The following is an 18337-nucleotide window of genomic DNA, read 5'->3' on the forward strand; positions in this document are numbered from 1 at the left end:
TAATCCAGTCACTTCCCACCAGGTCTCCCTCTCTCTAAACACTTGGAGATTACAATTCAAGATGAGATTTGGGTGGGAACACAGAGCCAAATTGTATCATGTACACACCCTAGGCTCAAGGAAATCCATTACAAGGTATGTACCCCAGATTCTTCTAAATGGGCACAAAAATATTTGAGGTAGCATTGTTTGTGAGCAAAAATTAGAAACAACCTGATATTCATCACCAAGAGAACAGAAACATAAATTTCATATTTATACAATGAAAACTTATTTAGCAGCAAAAACAAATCAATGTATCATGTGGATAAATTTTTGAAACCTAATTTTGGCAAATATCAAACACAAAACAAAAAAGAGTAGCAGAATATATACATGATGGTACAATTTCTGTAAAATTTTTCAATCTGTAGAACATAATATTTAGAGACACATACATATGTGTAAAAAATAAAATGCATGAGAATGATAAACAACAAACTCAGGCAGAGGTTACCTGGGAAGATGCTGTGGGAAATGGTACACAGAGCAATGCATGGGCATTCTTATATTCATCTGTAAAGCTTTTTCATATCTTAAATATTTCATAATACATTTTTAAAAATTACTAACAGTCATATTTTTTAAACAGATAGAAATATGCCTCAAGAAGATTACAAGTTTCTCAAGGGAAAGAGCACGAAACAGTCATCAAAGAGAAGATCAGGTTTGATTAGTGGCCAAAATGCAAGGCACAGTTAGGACGCAGCAAAGGAGAGGGATTTTAGGAACCATGAAATGCTCTTATGCTGAAATCTCTACCCAAGAGGGAATCTGAATGTCAAGTGGGTCACTTCCTGCCACAGTACTGACCCACACCCAATATGAAGGAGCCGTCACCAATGCCAGAGCAGGCAGGTTGGCATGGCAACCTACTCATTTGTCCTGAGGAGCAAAAGGACTTGAGGCTAGAGATGGAACCCACAGGCAAAGAATAATCAATTAGATACTTCCTGCCAACTGAATCAAGATTCCACTTTCACCCTTCTCCCAATTCTATATTTGTTTAATACATATATCCAAATTCGACTGCCCCAAAATACATAGGTATTTTCTGAGGAACCACCAAGGTCTCATTGTCTTGCCAGAGCTTACAAAAACCTCATCAGTCTTACTCATAGAGACCCTTACCATTGATCAGAAGAGGAATGAGAGACACCAAAGCTATCAACAGAAATATCTGAGCCACTTTTAGTTGGATTTAGTCTTGGAGAAGTTTCTTTGAGGAATCACAATAATTAATGTGTATTTTTGTAAAAGACAGCCATGTTTATCACATCTTTAACTAGACTTCAGATTTACATAGAATAGTATTTTTATCCATAGAGGGACACCTGCGCTCTTGCTTATTTATTGAAAATGGAAATAAATAGACCAGGCAGAAAGTCTAGTAAATTCTGGTATTAGCATAACATGATGTGTGTAAGTCTCTGTCCCTCCAGGCACTAATAACTTCAACTCTATAATTAGAGGATTGGTCCAGACATGGGACAGCCAGCTATAGCCTACAGGCCTTTGGTCTTTTACCTGTTTTTGTACAGGCCTCAAGCACTACAATCGGAGAGTTGGATAGTTGGGATAGGGACCATACAACCTGCAAAGCCTAAAATATTTACTATCTGGCCTGTTGAAGAAAAAGTTTGCCAACCCCTAGTCTACAGCAGCCCTGTCCAACAGATTAGATACAATGTGAGCCAACTATGGAATAGTACATTTTCTGGTAGTTGGCTTAAAAAATAAGCCAGGCACACGCCAGGCACGGTGGCTCACGCCTGTAATCCCAGCACTTTGGGAGGCCAAGGCGGGCGGATCACAATTTCAGAAGATTGAGACCATCCTGGCTAACACGGTGAAACCCCGTCTCTACTAAAAAATACAAAAATTAGCCAGGCGTGGTGGCAGGCGCCTGTAGTCCCAGCTACTCGGGAGGCTGAGACAGGAGAATGGCATGAACCCAGGAGGCAGAGCTTGCAGTGAGCCGAGAATGTGCCACTGCATTCCACCCTGGGTGACAGAGCGAGACTCCGTCTCAAAAAATAAATAAATAAATAAATAAAATAAGCCAGGCACAGTGGCCCACACTTGTAATCCTAACACTTTGGGAGGCTGAGGCAGGCAGATCACCTGAGGTCAGGAGCTCGAGACCAGGCTGGCCAACATAGTGCAACCCCATCTCTACTAAAAATACAAAAAATTAGTTAGGCGTGGTGATGCATGCCTGTAATCCCAGCTACTCAGGAGGCTGAGGCAGGAGAATCACCTGAACCCAGGAGGTGGAGGTTGCAGTGAGCCAAGACTGTGCTATAAAAAGAAAGCAGTAAAATAAATTTTAATGATATATTGCATTTAATCCAATATATCCCAAAAGTACAATGTATAATTAATATAAAGAATTTTAGGAGTTATTTTACATTATTGTTCTCATACAAAGTCTTAAAAACTGGATATGTCTTTTGCACACTGCTGGACATCTCAGTTCAGCTAGCTACTACATTTCAAGGGCTCGATAGTCACATGAGGTTAATGGCTACTATACTTGACAGCATAGGGCCAGATTATCTCTAAGGTCCTTTTCAGCTTTCATGTGATTATCTAAAATATGAATAGATTTAAAAATGTATATATCCATTCTCCAGCATCCAATTAGAGTTCTGACTCCTTAAAATTTTTCCTGATTCCTCTGATCCACATCAATCTTTGCTCATGACATTCCAAGAGTAAAGCACCCCATCAAGACATGGATGCCTTTATACCACCCCCTGAGGGCTGAACCCACAGAGGGACCTCGGCCACTCCCAGCCTACTTCTGTCCACTTGTTCATTCTGTCTTCCCTCTCATTCTGTCTGCCCCTGACTTTCCTGTGGGTGTCTCTGCTCTCTCTGGCTCCTCCCTTGCTCTCCCCCTGGAGGTCTCTGTCTTGGATTTTCTCCACTTCCCTGCTGTGGGATATCCTAGGAGTCCTTCAGAAAGCTCATTCCCAGCCCTGGCCAAATGACCAGCACCTGTCAGAAGAGGAGGGACATAAAAAATGGTGTAGCTATAGAAAGGTAAAATGTGAGATGTGGTCTGGGGTTTGAGAGAAAAATAGCACTCCGTATCCGTGGATTCTGCATCCATGGATTCAACCAACTACAGATTGAAAATATTTTTTTTAAAAAATTCCACAAAGTTCCAAAAAGCAAACCTTGACTTTGCCATGCACCAAGTACTACATTGAATCCTCAAGAATGAAGTGATGTGTAGGCATTGCATCAGGTATTATAAGTAATCTAGAAATGACTTAAAGTGTACAGGAGGATATGCTTAGGTTATATGCCAATATCACATCATTTTATATAAAGGACTTGAACATCTGTGGATTTAGGTATCCACAGGGAGTCCTGGAACCAATCCCCCACAGACACTGAGGGATGACTACTTAATCTGAAAAGGCAATTCAGGAAATTCAGAGTTAAAGGGATAACGAGCTTTTGAGAAGGTATTTTTGGGTGAGAAACAGTAGGATTCCTAGGCACTACCCAAGGAGGACTACTGGTCATGAATTCAGGGAGAGAGTTGGAAAATGAACCAGAGGCACAAGGATCTGGGGCCCAGGCAAGAGAGGCCTGGCTTCTCTAGAGACCCAATGGCAGCTGGTGGAACATCCCCATCTAGGGCCAGGGATGGGACACAGTGATGAGTCATCACTGAGGCCTGAGACCCCAAGCTCAGGGGCCCAAGGAAGGAAATGGCACTGAAAGAAGGAGCTTCCAGGGGATGGCTGGAGGGACTTAACACATTACCGCTGGGTGTCCCCAGAAGGTACATCTAAGTCTTTCCTACAGCCCCTCTCCTGGGAGAAGCATGTGACGTCAATTAATCATCCTCTGTGCTGGGTTGCAGTGTGCTGGACTGGAGAGGGTGGTGAGATCCTTTTTTTTTTTTTTTTTTTTTTTAAGTAAAATGCATTACTACTATAAAAGTAAGTGCTCATTATAACTTTTTCTAACAGTACATAGAAGTATAACAGAGAAATAAATTACTTGAAATTTCTCAACCCTAAAATAATGATTTGGTGGCCGAATTCTCTCATACACGTCTTTATGTATTGCCACAATATTTAATAGGATCGTATCACACAAGCTTGGTTTGGGGAAGATTTACTCTTTCCCTTTCTCCCTCCACCTCTCATGTAAGGAAGGTTGTCATTATTTTACAAAAGGATCATTTTTACACACTTCTCTGCACTTTGCTTGTTTCATATTTTGTAGATTTCTCCAAATGAGCAGCTTGAAATTAATTTATTTTAATGTTGGCATAATATTTGTGATGTGAATGTACTGCAATTTATTCAACTATTCCTATTGATGGATGTTTCCTTTGAGGCAACATTGCATATCTACCCTTACTCTTTGGTGCTCTTATTTTTGTGAAATAGGTTCCCAGAAGTGGGCCTGCTGGGTAGAAGAGGATATATATTCTTTTTATTTTACAAGCTATTGCCATGCCATTTTCCAAAAAGACTGAAACCATTTACATGTCCTCCAGCAGCATGTATGAATTCACTCTGCCCTATATCTCCTCCAACAATAGATATTATTGGTCTTCTTAATGTTTGCTAGTGTGATGGGTAGAAAGTGATAACTCAATGCTGCTTTAATTTGTATTTTCTAGTGAGCTTGAGCATTTCTTAATGTGTTTATTGGTCATTCTGATTTGCTCCTCTGTGAGCTGCTTATTCATATTCTTTGCCTGTTGTTTTGTTTGGTTATCTTTTTATTAATTTTTAAGAGCTCTTTGTATATTACAGCTATGAATCTCTTATGAACGTAACCATTTTTTCTAAATCTATTGTTAGACTTCATCTTTATTTTTACAACCAAATTGCAGCACATTTTCTGGCCGATGAGACAGGGTAAGAAAAGGTAAGAATATGAGATTTGGAAGGGATAGGAGAGCAGAGGAGCTCAATGCTCAAGCTAGATCCTTTCTGGGGATACTGTCTCAATCTGCTCAGGCTGTCATAACAGGAAGCCATAGATTGAGCGTCTTAACAGGAATTTATTGTCTCATAGTATGGAGGCTGTAAGTCCGAGATCAAAGCACCAGCAGGATGAGTTTCTGGTGAGACCTCTCTGCCTGGCTTGCAGACAGCAGCCTTCTCATTGGGTCCTCACCTGGCCTTTCCTCTGTGCTCGTGTGGAGAAGAGAAAGCTCTCAGGTGTCTCTTCCTTTCGTGTAAGGACACTGTCCTATTGGATGAGGTCCCAAACTTATAACCTTATTTAACCTTCATTACTTCCCTAAGGGTCCTATCTCCAACTACGGTCACATGGGTCCGGGGAGGTTTAGGGCTTCAACATATGGATTTGCAGGGGGACACAATTGAGCAGTTAACAGGTGGGTTCTACAGAAGTGCATAAACCCAGAGAGGAAGTGACAGTATGGAACACCTGACCCATATTCATCCTCGCATGAATCTCCACACTCCAGCATGATGGAAGTAGGTGGACAGTTCCCATTCCCCAAAGAACAGCAGATAAAGCAGAGGAGCCCCTAGGTCTGAAGAGGTCCTGGGCAGGATATCTCAGCAGATGCCTGTATTCCAACGATCCAGAACTAGGTCAGGGTAGTAGACAAGCCTCACTGAACACCTATGAGGATAGATGCCTATAAGGGATATGAGGATAGACGCCTATAAGGGCAGCGTGATGCTGCAGTCTGAACATATGATGCTGCATGTGTTCAACAGGGATACATTCTAAGATATGTGTCATTGTGCAAACATTGTAGAGTGTCCTTGCACAAACCTAGATGGTATAGCCTACTGCACACCTAGGCTATGTGGTAAGCCTATTGCTCCTAGGTTACAAACCTGAACAACATGTTATTTTACTGATACTGTAGGCAATTGTAACATATGCGTATGTTTAGAAAAGGTACAGTAAAAATACAGTATTATGGGAGCATAATATGTGACCAGGGTCATATATGTAGTCTTCTATTGACCTAATCATCTCCTCATTCTACACAGAACTATATATTTTGGTCTTCCACCTGTTTCCTGACACATAGCTCCTAAAGCCTTTGGAATCTCTGAGTGAAACATGCCTTTTTCTATGCTAATGGGATGACTGATGGCTGGGGCTCCAGGATAGCTTCAGAATAGAGACTGTGCCAGGGAGACCAACCTTGTGACTAGAGGGTCAGAACTTTCGACCCCATCCCCTGACCTCCCAGGAGGAAGAGGAGCTGAAGGCTGAGTTGATCACCCATGGCCAATGATGTAATCAATCGTGATTCTACAAGGAAACCTCCATAAAAACCCAAAAGGATAGGGTTCAGAGAGCTTCTGCATTGGTGAACAGGAACACATCAGCACGCTGGAAGGGTGGTGTACCCTAACTCCCTGGGGACAGAAGCCCTGTGCTCAGGACCCTTCTAAACCTCACTATATGTATCTCTTCAACTGGTGGTGCATTGGTATCCTTTAAAATACCCTTTCTCACCATTGACCAACAATAGCAAGTAAACTGTTTACTGGGCTTCTCAGAGCTGCTCTAGCAAATTATTGAACCCAAAAAGGAGGTCATGGGGACCTCCCATTTGTAGCTGAGTCAGACAGAACTGTGAGTGATCAGGGAACCTATGTTGGCATCTGAAATGAGGGGCATTTATGGGACTGAGCCCTTAACCTATGGGGTCTGCACTAACTCTACTTAGCATCACAATTGAGTTGCATTGAACTGTAGGACACCCAGGTGGTGTCAGAGAAGTGGTCAGATTGGTCAATGTGGGGGAAAAGAACCCCACACAAGCCGGGCATGGTGGCTGACACCTGTAATCCCAGCACTTTGGGAGGCCGAGGCGGGTGGATCACCTGAGGTCAGGAGATCGAGACCAGTCTGGCCAACCTGGTGAAACCCCGTCTCTACTAAAAATACAAAAATTAGCTGGGCGTGGTGGCAGGTGCCTGTAATCTCAGCTACTCAGGAGGCTGAGGCAGAAGAATCACTTGAACCCAGGAGGCAGAGGTTGCAGTGAGCCGAGATCTCACCATTGCACCCCAGCCTGGGTGACAGAGCAAGACTGTCTCAAACACACACACACACACACACACACACACACACACACACACACACACACACACACAGTAGACCTAAAGATAAGTTTAGAAAAATAAAAGCAGTCCTTTCTCTGAAACACCTGTCGTAGCTGCTGTCGTGCTCTCCCATGCCAAGGTTGCTGGGAGTGGCACTGGCAGAGGCCTGGCTGTCAGCTCCTGTGGAGACTGCCCAGCAACAGAGCTGCATCACCCATGAATACACCCCTCCCCGGGGTGCCCTCAACACAGTGACAGAAAAAGGCCTGGCCATCTTAGCCCAACTCAGGACAACTCTGGAGGTCATTTCAGTTCCAGGATGTACCCTGGGGTCTGTTGCTGCAATCAGTAGGTTGCATCGCACTGCCCTTTCCCCTCTGCCCAACCCCAATTCCTCCCTTGCCCTTCCCCTGGTGTGGACCCCAGGGACCTCTTTAATAACCTATCTGCAACTCAGAGTCTGCTTATCAAGGACCCCTACCTATGACAGCCCTCTCACATGTGATACAGGCAGTGCATAATCAAGGTGAACTTGTAACGGAACGTGATTCAACAGCCTGCGAGACAAAGCAGCCCCTGCCTGGACAGTGCTGGCCCTGAAGCAAGGGGTGCAGGTGCCCCCAGAGCACGGGCATTCGGCCTCCACCTCTCTAATCATGGCCTCCAAGAAGACACCTCCTAATCCGCATCCGCTGACCCTGAGCCACCCAATCTCCTCCAGCAATGGCCTTAATAGGAAATGCAGGCCCCTACTCCTTCTGCCAAATCTCCCTTGAAGGAACACGTGGCAAATTGCTTCCATGGGCTTATTTAACCTAACCCTCTAATTTATTCCCCATTAAGATGGTTACTTTAATTTAGTTATTTGTGTCTGTCAGGCAAAGACGGAGAGGCCATCTTGGCTTTGGGATGCAGTTCTCTGCTCCACCACACCAGCGCCCAGGGCCTTTCCCATGGCAAAGCACCAACACCTGCCCTTATTTAAAAGCTTATCTGTAGCCCAGCAGGAAAACAAGATGTGACACATATTTGATGTTTAACATCTTGATTCTCAGGCTTTATAACACTGGATATTATTGGCAACACCATGAAACAAAGAAACAGAAGCTTCTGCCCACTCCTCCACATGTGACATTAGGAATTCAGTGTAGGGCAGTGAAGGACAAATCACTACCCCTGGATTCTGCTATCTTGGTTCTTTCTGTGACCAAACAGGTATGTGACACTTCACAGTACCTCACCCCTCTAGGACTCAATTTCCTCATCTAAGCATGAGGAGGGTTGAGCTAAAAGCCCTACTAGGTCAGGAATCTTGGGCTTTTGTGTTTTTTCTTAGATCAGTGTTTCAGATATTGAGTTATTTTCCAGAATTGACACGTTGAAGCTCCTGGCCTACTCAGGTCCCTGGAGAAAGCTGAAGGTGACCCGCTTTTGCTTTCTTCTGTTGGATCAGATCCACCAGTGTAATTCCTCCCAGACTTTTATTTCATGGAGTTTTACTTCTGAACATTCCAAAATGTTAATGTTTCTTGGAAGTGAGCTCCAAATATTACATCTGGAGCTGTTCTCTCTTAACAGTCTGCCCTCAATCTGAGAAGTTTATCAGTTATGTTGGAGAGTCCCCACTGTGCCATTAGCATTTGATGTGGATGTCACAATTTGCAAACCTTTTTTATCTTCGGGGAAAGCAGAGGAGGGAAAATGAGCCAGATCCCTTGGTCCCTGGCTCAGAGTGAGAAATTGATCTTATTTGTGAAGTAGGCTTAATTTCACCATTGGAACAAGTGATGCAGATGATGTTCTCAGTGTGAGCTGGTGACAGGCCTGCAGTCATTCCTGCTCTTCCATACACACAGGGGAGAGTGTACACACTCATACACATGCTACACTTCCCATGCACATGTGCGCACACACCTACCCACCTAATAGAAAATGCTCTCAGTGCAATCATGGGTGCAAACTGGAGGGTGAACATTTTTTGCATGGCCCAAACTGAGAAAAGACTTCACAGCTACCACAGACAAGGCCTAAGGAGACTTAATATGAATCCCCCAGCCATTCCTACAATGCCATAATGTTGATAAGACATTTCCATATGCACAACATCTTTTGACCATTCACAGCTCAGGGGAACACACTCTTCCTTCTTGGACAAGCCTTTTATATACCTGCCCACCTCTCACCCCAGCTGGGCCAATTTCTCCTTCCTAGACAAATCTTCTCTGATAACCCTATCTAAATTAGGGCCCTCCCCACAATTATTTATCTTAGCACTCTATTTGCTTTTTATAGCATTTAATTACTTTTTTTGTGTTTTTGCTTATTTACCTATTTATTATCCATCTCTCACACTGAATTATAACCTCCTTAAAAGATAGGAATGCAGTCTGTTTTATTCATTCTGGATTACCCAGTATCCAAACAATGTCCAGCATACAGTCAGCACTTTGTAAAGTCTTGTTGAATAAACCAACTTGATTTGCTCAAGAATCCTACAGTTAAAGTCATTTTCACAGATGAGGAAACAGGTTCATGGAGGTTAGGTGACCTGCAAATTCCCAAAAACTGCTAAGTAGGAGAGCCAGGATTCTAATCTAATTTTATGCCATTTTCACAACATCAAGCTATTTGGGTCCGTCTTTGAGCTATGATTTGTCCTTTAAACTCCACAATAGTTCCAAGTCTCAGGAAAAGGAAGGAAAATTTGATGTACACATATATGCACACGTGTGTGTGTGTGCATGCACACACACACACACGCCTTTGACTTTGCCCCACTCTCCAAGTTTGTTAGCTAGGAAGGACCAGGTAGTGAATTTGACTTTCTCGTATATGCTATACTCAAAAATGTGCCTGACTTACAAATGACCATGTGAAAACAAGTAGCATTTTCAGGGCCTTGTAGATGATGGGAATATATAAAGGAAGTATGACAGAATGTTAGAATTGGAAGAAACATTTTGTAGATAGGGAAACTGAGGCCTCATTGTCTGGGAATGATTTTCCCAAGGTCACTTGTAGGAGAACCAGTACTAGAACCCAGATCTGATTCTTGGTCCAAAGCTCATTCCCTAAGATAAATCACAGGAACACGGCAATAAATTATGTCTTGGGCATCCTCTAATCACCAATAATCAACAATGATGGCTTTCTTCATCTGTCCTTTCAGAGCTTGATCCCAGAACGGTGTGTACTGGGAAAGCCCACTCCAATTTTATGAAGGTATTTCACATGTGAAGTCGGACTTTAGGTGTTTTCACAAATTACGAAATGTCTCTCTAAAGCTATTGCTTCAAACTCAGTTCTTTTTCTCCATTCTCCCAACTGAGACCGTCACATCCATCCAGTAGGCAACAGAGCGAGGCAGTTTCCAAGCATACCCAACCTTTCAATTGATTAATGTTCTTTTTAATTAAGAAAATATATTAAAAGAATGGCACAGGCACACACACATACACACATACAAGTGCTAGGAAGACCCTGGTCTAAGATGCAAAGGAAATCTGAATCAACTTGAATGTCCTGCATCAAAGCATTGGAAGCTAAGAGGGGAGTTCCATAAAAGAGGAAGATGATCAGAAAAACAACTTCAGATACTTTCCTTCAGAAATGTAGGCAAAGGACACCAAGGTAAGGACTGGCTCAGATAGCTGGAGACCAAAGTCACACTTACCCACACTCCGTAGAGAGGCCTGTTTTAGGTTGGTGTATTAGTCCATTTTCACACTGCACCCACCTGAGCTGGGTGCAATGGCTCACACCTCTAATCCCAGCACTTTGGGAGGCCAAAGTGGGTGGATCACCTGAGGCTGGGAATTTGAGACCAGCCTGACCAACATGGAGAAACCCTGTCTCTACTAAAAATACAAAATTAGCTGGGCGTGGTGGCACATGCCTGTAATCCCAGCTACTCTGGAGGCTGCGGCAGGATAAATGCTTGCACCCAGGAGGCAGAGGTTGCAGTGAGCCAAGATCGTGCCATTGCACTCCAGCCTGGGCAACAAGAGTGAAACTCCATCTCAAAAAAATAAAAATAAAAACATACCTGACACTGGGCAATTTACCAAAAAAAAAAAAGGTTTTAATGGACTTACAGTTCTACGTGGTTGGGGAGGCCTCACGATCATGGTAGAAGGCAAGGAGGAGCAAGTCACATCTCACATGGATGGCAGCAGGCCAAGAGAGAGCTTGTACAGGGAAACTCCACCTTATAAAACCATCAGACCTCGTGAGGCTTACTCACTATCACAAGAACAGCACAGAAAAGACCTGCCTCTAGATTCAATTACCTCCCACCAGGTCCCTCCCACAACACATGGGAATTCAAGATGAGATTTTGGTGGGGACACAGCCAAACCTTATCAGTTGGATTTGAGATCCATTCCAAGAACAGGCATTACTCAGCTTATGAGGGATCTGCCTGAGCTACTGTGCTGTGCATGAGTGAATCCATTGCTTCTAAGAACATCCCAGGCACTCACATATGCACACAAGTGCACACACACACACACACCCCTTGTTCTGTGTCCCTGTTCCCTTATTCATGGTGTCACCTCGCATGGAGCAGCCTTTCTACTTAGTGCCCTAGAGAACCTCTTGGAGGCTCAGCTCCTGTGACCTCTTCTCTGGCGCCTTCCCTGCTTCTTCCACCTTTTCCCAGGTCCCCTTCTCTACTCTGTGATCCTGTAATACTCTGTACCACCACCATCGCTGTGTTGCACAGCATCACACCACAATTATTTGTCTGCATGACTGTGAACTCCTCACAAGGGAGGAAAGTGTTTTGTGTGTCTTTGTGTCTCCAGCACACAGCATGGTGCCAGATGCTTAGTAGGCACTCAGCAAACAGTTGTTAAATGGTTAAATGAAGGAATTTCCCTGCCTGGTACAAGGTAGAGATGCTAGGATTGTCCCACAGTCTCAATCACACAACCAGGCCCTGCTTTATCCTAAATCCAGACAACATTAACACAACCAGCACACCACCAGAGGGGTTTCATCCCAATAAAATAAAGCTGTACAGTCCAGTTATGTAATAAGAAGAAAAACAGATGGGGGAGAAGGACATTCTTACTGTGTTCATTTCCTAGGGTGGCCGTAACAAAGTACCACAAACAAAGTAACTTAAACAGAAATGAATTGTCTCACAGTCCTGGAGGCTGAAATCAAGGTGTTAGCAGAGCTGGTTCCTTCTGAGGGATGTGGGAAAGGACCAGTTCCATGCTCTTGTCCTGGGTTCTGATGGTTGCTGGCAATATTTGGGGTTTGGTGGCTTATGGATGCATCGTCCCGATCTCTGCCCTCACATGACATTCTCTCTGAGTGTTTTCACATAGTCTTCCCCCTGTGCATGTCTGTCTCTCTGTCCCAATTTCCCCTCTTTACAAGGACGCCAGTCATATTGGTTTAGGGTCTACCCTAATGAGTTCATTTTAACTTCATGACCTCTATAAAGACCCCATTTCTAAATAAGGTCGCATTCTGAGGTCATGGCGGCTAGAATTTCGACATATTTTGCAGGGGGACACAATTCAACCCCTGACAGTTTATACTCAAAACTGGCATAACAAACACAGGTATGACTCCAAGCATAAATATGTTCATTGGAACCAGGCACAGTGGGTCACGCCTGTAATCCCAGCACTTTCAGAGATCGAGACAGGTGGATCACTTGAGCCCAGGAGTTCAAGACCAGCCTTGGCAGCATGGTAAAACCTCATCTCTACCAAAAATACAAAAATTAGCCAGTCTCATAACCTGGTCTCAAAACAAATAAATAGATTAAATTTAAAAAATAAAATTTAAACAGTTAAAAATAAAATAAAAAGGCCAGGGACAGTGGCTCACGCCTATAATCCCAGCACTTTGGGAGGCTGAGGCAGGTGGATCACTTGAGGTCAGGAGTTCAATAACAGCCTGGCCAACATGGCGAAACCCTGTCTCTATTAAAAATACAAAAATTAGCCAGGCATGGTGGTGCATGACTGTAGTCCCAACTACTCAGGAGGCTGAGACAAGAGAATCACTTGAACCTGGAAGGCGGAGGTTGTAGTGAGCCGAGATTACACCACTGCACTCCAGCCTGGCAAGACTCTGTCTCAAAAAAAAAAAAAAGTATGTTCATTGGCCATCCTCTACCTCATCTTCCTCATTGGTAAAATCGTGGGAGAATTTTTGCTGGACCAAATGGAGGATTTGCTGAAGTTTATTTCTGATGTTCTTTCTTCTACCATCTTTCCCCATCTGTGGATTCCTCTGCTACTAGTTCACTGTTCCCTGGTTACTTACAGTGCAATCCTTCCCAGAACACTTGCAGGTTAATTCAGACTCATAAAGATAGAATAGACTCCAGGATCCAAGGAAGTTTCTCCATTATGGTGGTGTTTCAGACACAGAAGTAAAGAGGGTGTGTGGGGACAGGGTATGAGAGGATCCAGAGGAACTAATCATGAAGTGGCACCTGGAACCTCAAGGGCTGCCACGTGAGGTATGCTCAGCCTGCATAACTGTCCATGGGGTGTGTTAACAGAAACACCCAGTCCCCTTGGAGTGTCAGCTCAGAGCCTCACCATAGGCAAGAACACTGGCCTGGGGTCTGGACCTGGACTCTGGTCTAGCATCTCCACTGACTTGCTGTGTGTGGCTAGACCAGTCTCTTTTCCCCTTCTCCTTACACTCAGTTTCCCTGTCAGTGTAATGGGGGGAAGGGTGGGGTGGGAATGGGAATAGAAGGCTGGTCTCCAGCCTCTTCTCATCCACACATTCTGTGAGCATCTGCAAGGACCCTTCTTGCAACAAAAACCATCAACACAACAGCAAACAGGGAGAGAGGACAACGAGCACCAGCCAAGCCTTCATCTGCTTGCTCACTCTAAACAGAAATCACTTACCCTAAATGGCAATCAGTCCTGATGGCCTCCTTTCCAAATGCCTTGTATGACAATGAGTGATTTGTAACAACATCCAATCAAGCACACCTAACCTTCCTATAATTGCCTGTCCTTTTCAGCGTTCTTAAAAGCTTTCCAGTGGAAAAGAACAGAAGCTTCTTGTCAGAAGCAGATTACTATACAGAGGAGAGAGAATCCCCCATTCCTTTCCTCCCTTCCAGCCCATCTCTGCACCCTCCCCAGTCTGTACACCCCCTGCAGAGGAACCAGCATCTGGCTGACATCTCCACAGGTGCAGCAACCACCTGCTGGTATAAATCTCTCAGCTGTTCCATCCCCATCCAGGATCCTTCCCCGGCTCCAGGCAGGCCCAGCAGATTCCTGTCTTTCCTTCCAGGCCGCAAGAGGTAACATTAGTAGCATATTCAGTTCACACCAAACGTCATTATGAAAATCAGCAGAACGGAACACCAGAAAGGTCAAGTGACAGGCCCCGAGGTCACAGGACAGGTGGGCAGGGCCACAGCTGAACTCCCCTGCAAGCCTGGATCGCCGACAAGTCACACACCCACGCTCTGTGCTCTGAACGAATGGAAAAACGACACTCCTCAGCTGGCCCCGGGGGTGGTGCAAGTCCTGGGGGATTTCTCAGCTCCACCAACTGCCCTCATCGTGGCAGACAAGTGTGAGAGCCAGGAGGAAAGCACACAGCTTAGAGCCCTGGAATCAGAATCCCACCAAATCATCATCGTAAGAGGGACAGAGAATGAACTGTGGAGTTGGAGGTCCCAGGAGTAAAAAGAGGGGCCGAAATTTTCCCAAGAGAAAATCATAGGGAGACCACGTGCAAAAATCAGTGGCAATGTCATCTTCATCTGGAAAACACTAGAGAGAGATCTCGCTCTCCCATACACGCCATGCTCACTCTGAATCCCTTGATTTTTCTTTGAACCTCCTGACTCATTCGGTCTGTTGAGTCCCCCCTAGGTGAGAAGGCTGTGCTAGACACTGTAAGAGAAGTAGAGGTGCCTGGGCCAAGGGCTTGCCCGGCCCTCGGTCTGATAGGGTGTATGAGGCTTTCTTCAGGTGACTAATGACTGACTGAGAATGATCTATGCTTACAAGAGATGCCGGGCCAGGGGCTCTCACAAGGAGAGATGGATGGCCGCAAGCTGGGAAAGCGGGTGTTTGGAAGCATGGAAGTCAGGGAATGGGGTGTAGGAGGCACCATAGGCACAGCCTGAGCAAAGGCATGTGGCGGGGGCTGCAGGTGGAGGGAGCACAGAGAAACGGTAGGACAGAGACAGCAAAAAGAAGTCAATGCCTGTCTCAACACCAAGGCCATTAAGCAACCACGGACCCTCGTTCAGACTTGTGGTCCTGCCACTGCAGTGGCATGAAGGGTTCTGCTCTGAGAATGGCAAAAGGGAAAGAAATGCCTCCTCTGAGTCTTTGCAAAATAGCAAATATTTTTCCCAGCAGATTAGGCTTCTTTTCCAAGAATATTTTCCAATCCTGCATTCTGAACATCAGGTCCTATTCAATGGGCACTGGAGGAAAGGTAGCCCAGACCTTCCTAACTAGCCCAGGAGGGAGACAGAATCTATAAAACATCCCTCCTCCACACCTCCCTGCACATAGCTGTTCCCCTGGCTCCAGTTCATCCTTCAGCCTGTGGAATGGTGCAGGAACTTCTCTCTCAGCTACTCAGCCCCAAATCTCCCCTCTACCACCAGCCAAATCCTACTCTTTCTTTAAGGTCCATCTCCTTCAAGAAGTCTTTCCTGCTCATCTGCCAGCCCAGCCCACCCCAGCACACTCTCATCCCTCCCATCCTGAGCACAATCTAGATGTATGATTTGCACTGCATGTCTGGTGCTCAGCGCATTGTAAAGCTATTACCTAGTAACAAAGCTGCTTCATCTCCCCAGTCAGACTGCCCCTATCTGTTGGTAGGGGCTTGTATTCTACTTCCCTGGGCCCTCTCCCCAGTACTTAGCACACTTGTTTGCTTCTGCTCTGAGTTTAAGAAACATCTGTGAATTAATTGACTGATGAAAGGTGCTAAAGATCGCCAGAAAGGCTGCCTTTTATCTATGGCCCTTGGGACTCAGGAGGGAATTCCACTTCCTTCATAACCTTATCTCTCATGAAAAGTTTACCATTTCAATCCAGTTCCTTTCGAAGCACAGTCCTTCCGCATACTGCCTGCCTCATGCAGATGAGCACCTTCTCTACCAATGGATGTCCACGCTCCAAACTCCTTCCAGGTGTCAGGCCCCTGGTGTCTTTGGAAGAAGTCCCCATAAGAGGATTGCTGACAGAGGCTGCAGCAGACCCAGCGCGAGCTTAGTTGCAAAGCTGTTGATACCCTTTGATGTTTTCCCACCACCACCTCTTACATCCGTTCTGTCCTGACCTACCTGCTACAGGTGGCCCACACTCCTATTCTCCTATAATCTTCATTCTCTCTTACAGGGAAATGAGCTGATGAACTTATTTCCACTGATATTCACGTCTGCACCTTCTACCCTACTCCCAAGCCCTGTGCAGGCTTTGAATCCCTTAAAAATAGAGACAGTGCTTTTCTCATTTATACATCCCTAGAACTATGCATCATTATTGGCGTTAGTAGACACCCAGAAAATGAGAAAGGAAGAAAAATAAAGGAATGAGGAAGAAATGAAGAAAGAAGCAAGGAAGGAAGAAAGGAAGAGAGGGAGAAGTGGGGAGGAAAGAGGAGGGCGGAGACAGAGAAGTGGCCCCAGGACTCAAATGTTGGCCAAGCTCCAAGCAGAAGTCCATCTGTCTACATGACCCAGGGCAGAAGTTGCCCACCTGAACAAGTGTATTATAGCCCATTTTCACACTGCTATAAAGAACTACCTGTGACTGGGTAATTTATGAAGAAAAGAGATTTAAATAACTCATAGTTCTGCAGGCATTACAGGAAGCATGGTTGGAAGGCCTAAAGAAACTTACAATCATGGCAGAGGCGAAAAGGAAACAAGCACGTCTTTACCACAGTGGAGCAGGAGACAGGGAGCGCATGAAGGAGAAGTGCCACACACTTTCAAACAGCCAGATCTCATGAGAACTCACTATCACGAGAACAGCAAGAGGTAAGTCTGCCCCCATGATTCAATCACCTCCCACTAGGCCCCTCCCCTGACAGATGGAGATTACAATTGAAAATGAGATTCGAGTGGGGACACAGAGCCAAACCATACCAAATAGGATCAGTCTCTTTCAGCTTGCCTCTCTGTTTCCCAGTTTCCTCATCTTCAAAAACAGGGATAAGAATAGGACCTACCTCAAGGAGTGGTTGTAAAGCATAAATAAATCAATGCCTGTAAAGCTCTTTGAGTATCACCTGATACATGTTAAGCTATCAAGCCACACAGGCCCCACCTGTTACCAGATGCAACCTTCTTCCCTTTCTTTGTAGACTCTTCCTCCAGGTGAAGCTCGGAAGGAGCAGGTACACATCTTCCCTACTTGTTAAATTGCCTCCTATTGTATGTACTTGGCTGCACGATTTACTGGGCATAGCTGTGTATGTGCATTGTGGCTCCAGTCTTAATGACTTCACCAGTAACTGATTGCAAACACAGAACCACAAGAATGCCTGATTTATACCTCTTTGTTTGAAATCAAAGAAGCATTCTGGCTGAGCAAAGTTTCTAGATCACTGAAGCTTATAATTCTAAGCACAGTCTCCTATTGCTCTGACCATTGTTGGTAAGTCCATCATTACTGTGATCATCCTGTTGGTGGCAGCTATGGTGTAGTGGAAATGGCACTGGACCCAAAGCCAAAAGACTTGTGGTGAGTCCCTCTGCATCTTAGCATTTGCACATCCTTAAATCTCTCTAGACCTCACTTTCATTTATAAGACTATGGCATGCCCATCAGCCTCACACTTGTTGATGAATTCAAGGATGTAATGCCTGTGAACGGGCTTCAGAAACTCTGAAGTGCTTAGTACATGTTGAATGTCAACTTAGAGATGTCCTCAGGGATTGTTGAGCCTAGAAGAGCCAATTCCCCTAATACAAAATAAACCCCGCCCTGCTGTGCTAAGAAGTAGTTTCTCCCAACTTTTCCATTGCTGTTAGCTTTTCTAGTAGTGTGTCTTCCACTCCTAATACTGTTGCCTTGACAGTTGGCTCTTGGCATCTATCACCACCGCTTCTAGTCTGTCACACCCTGTTCACCTACACAACTAAGGAAATGAGTGCCTAACTCATTAAACAGTAACCATGTTGCTTTCCCTGCAAAGGCAGAGAAATCAGGCACTCCTAGAGCTAAGCTGGGTCCTGGAAA

This window comes from Pongo abelii, chromosome 7, assembly GCF_028885655.2.
Source record: "Pongo abelii isolate AG06213 chromosome 7, NHGRI_mPonAbe1-v2.0_pri, whole genome shotgun sequence".
NCBI lineage: Eukaryota > Metazoa > Chordata > Mammalia > Primates > Hominidae > Pongo > Pongo abelii.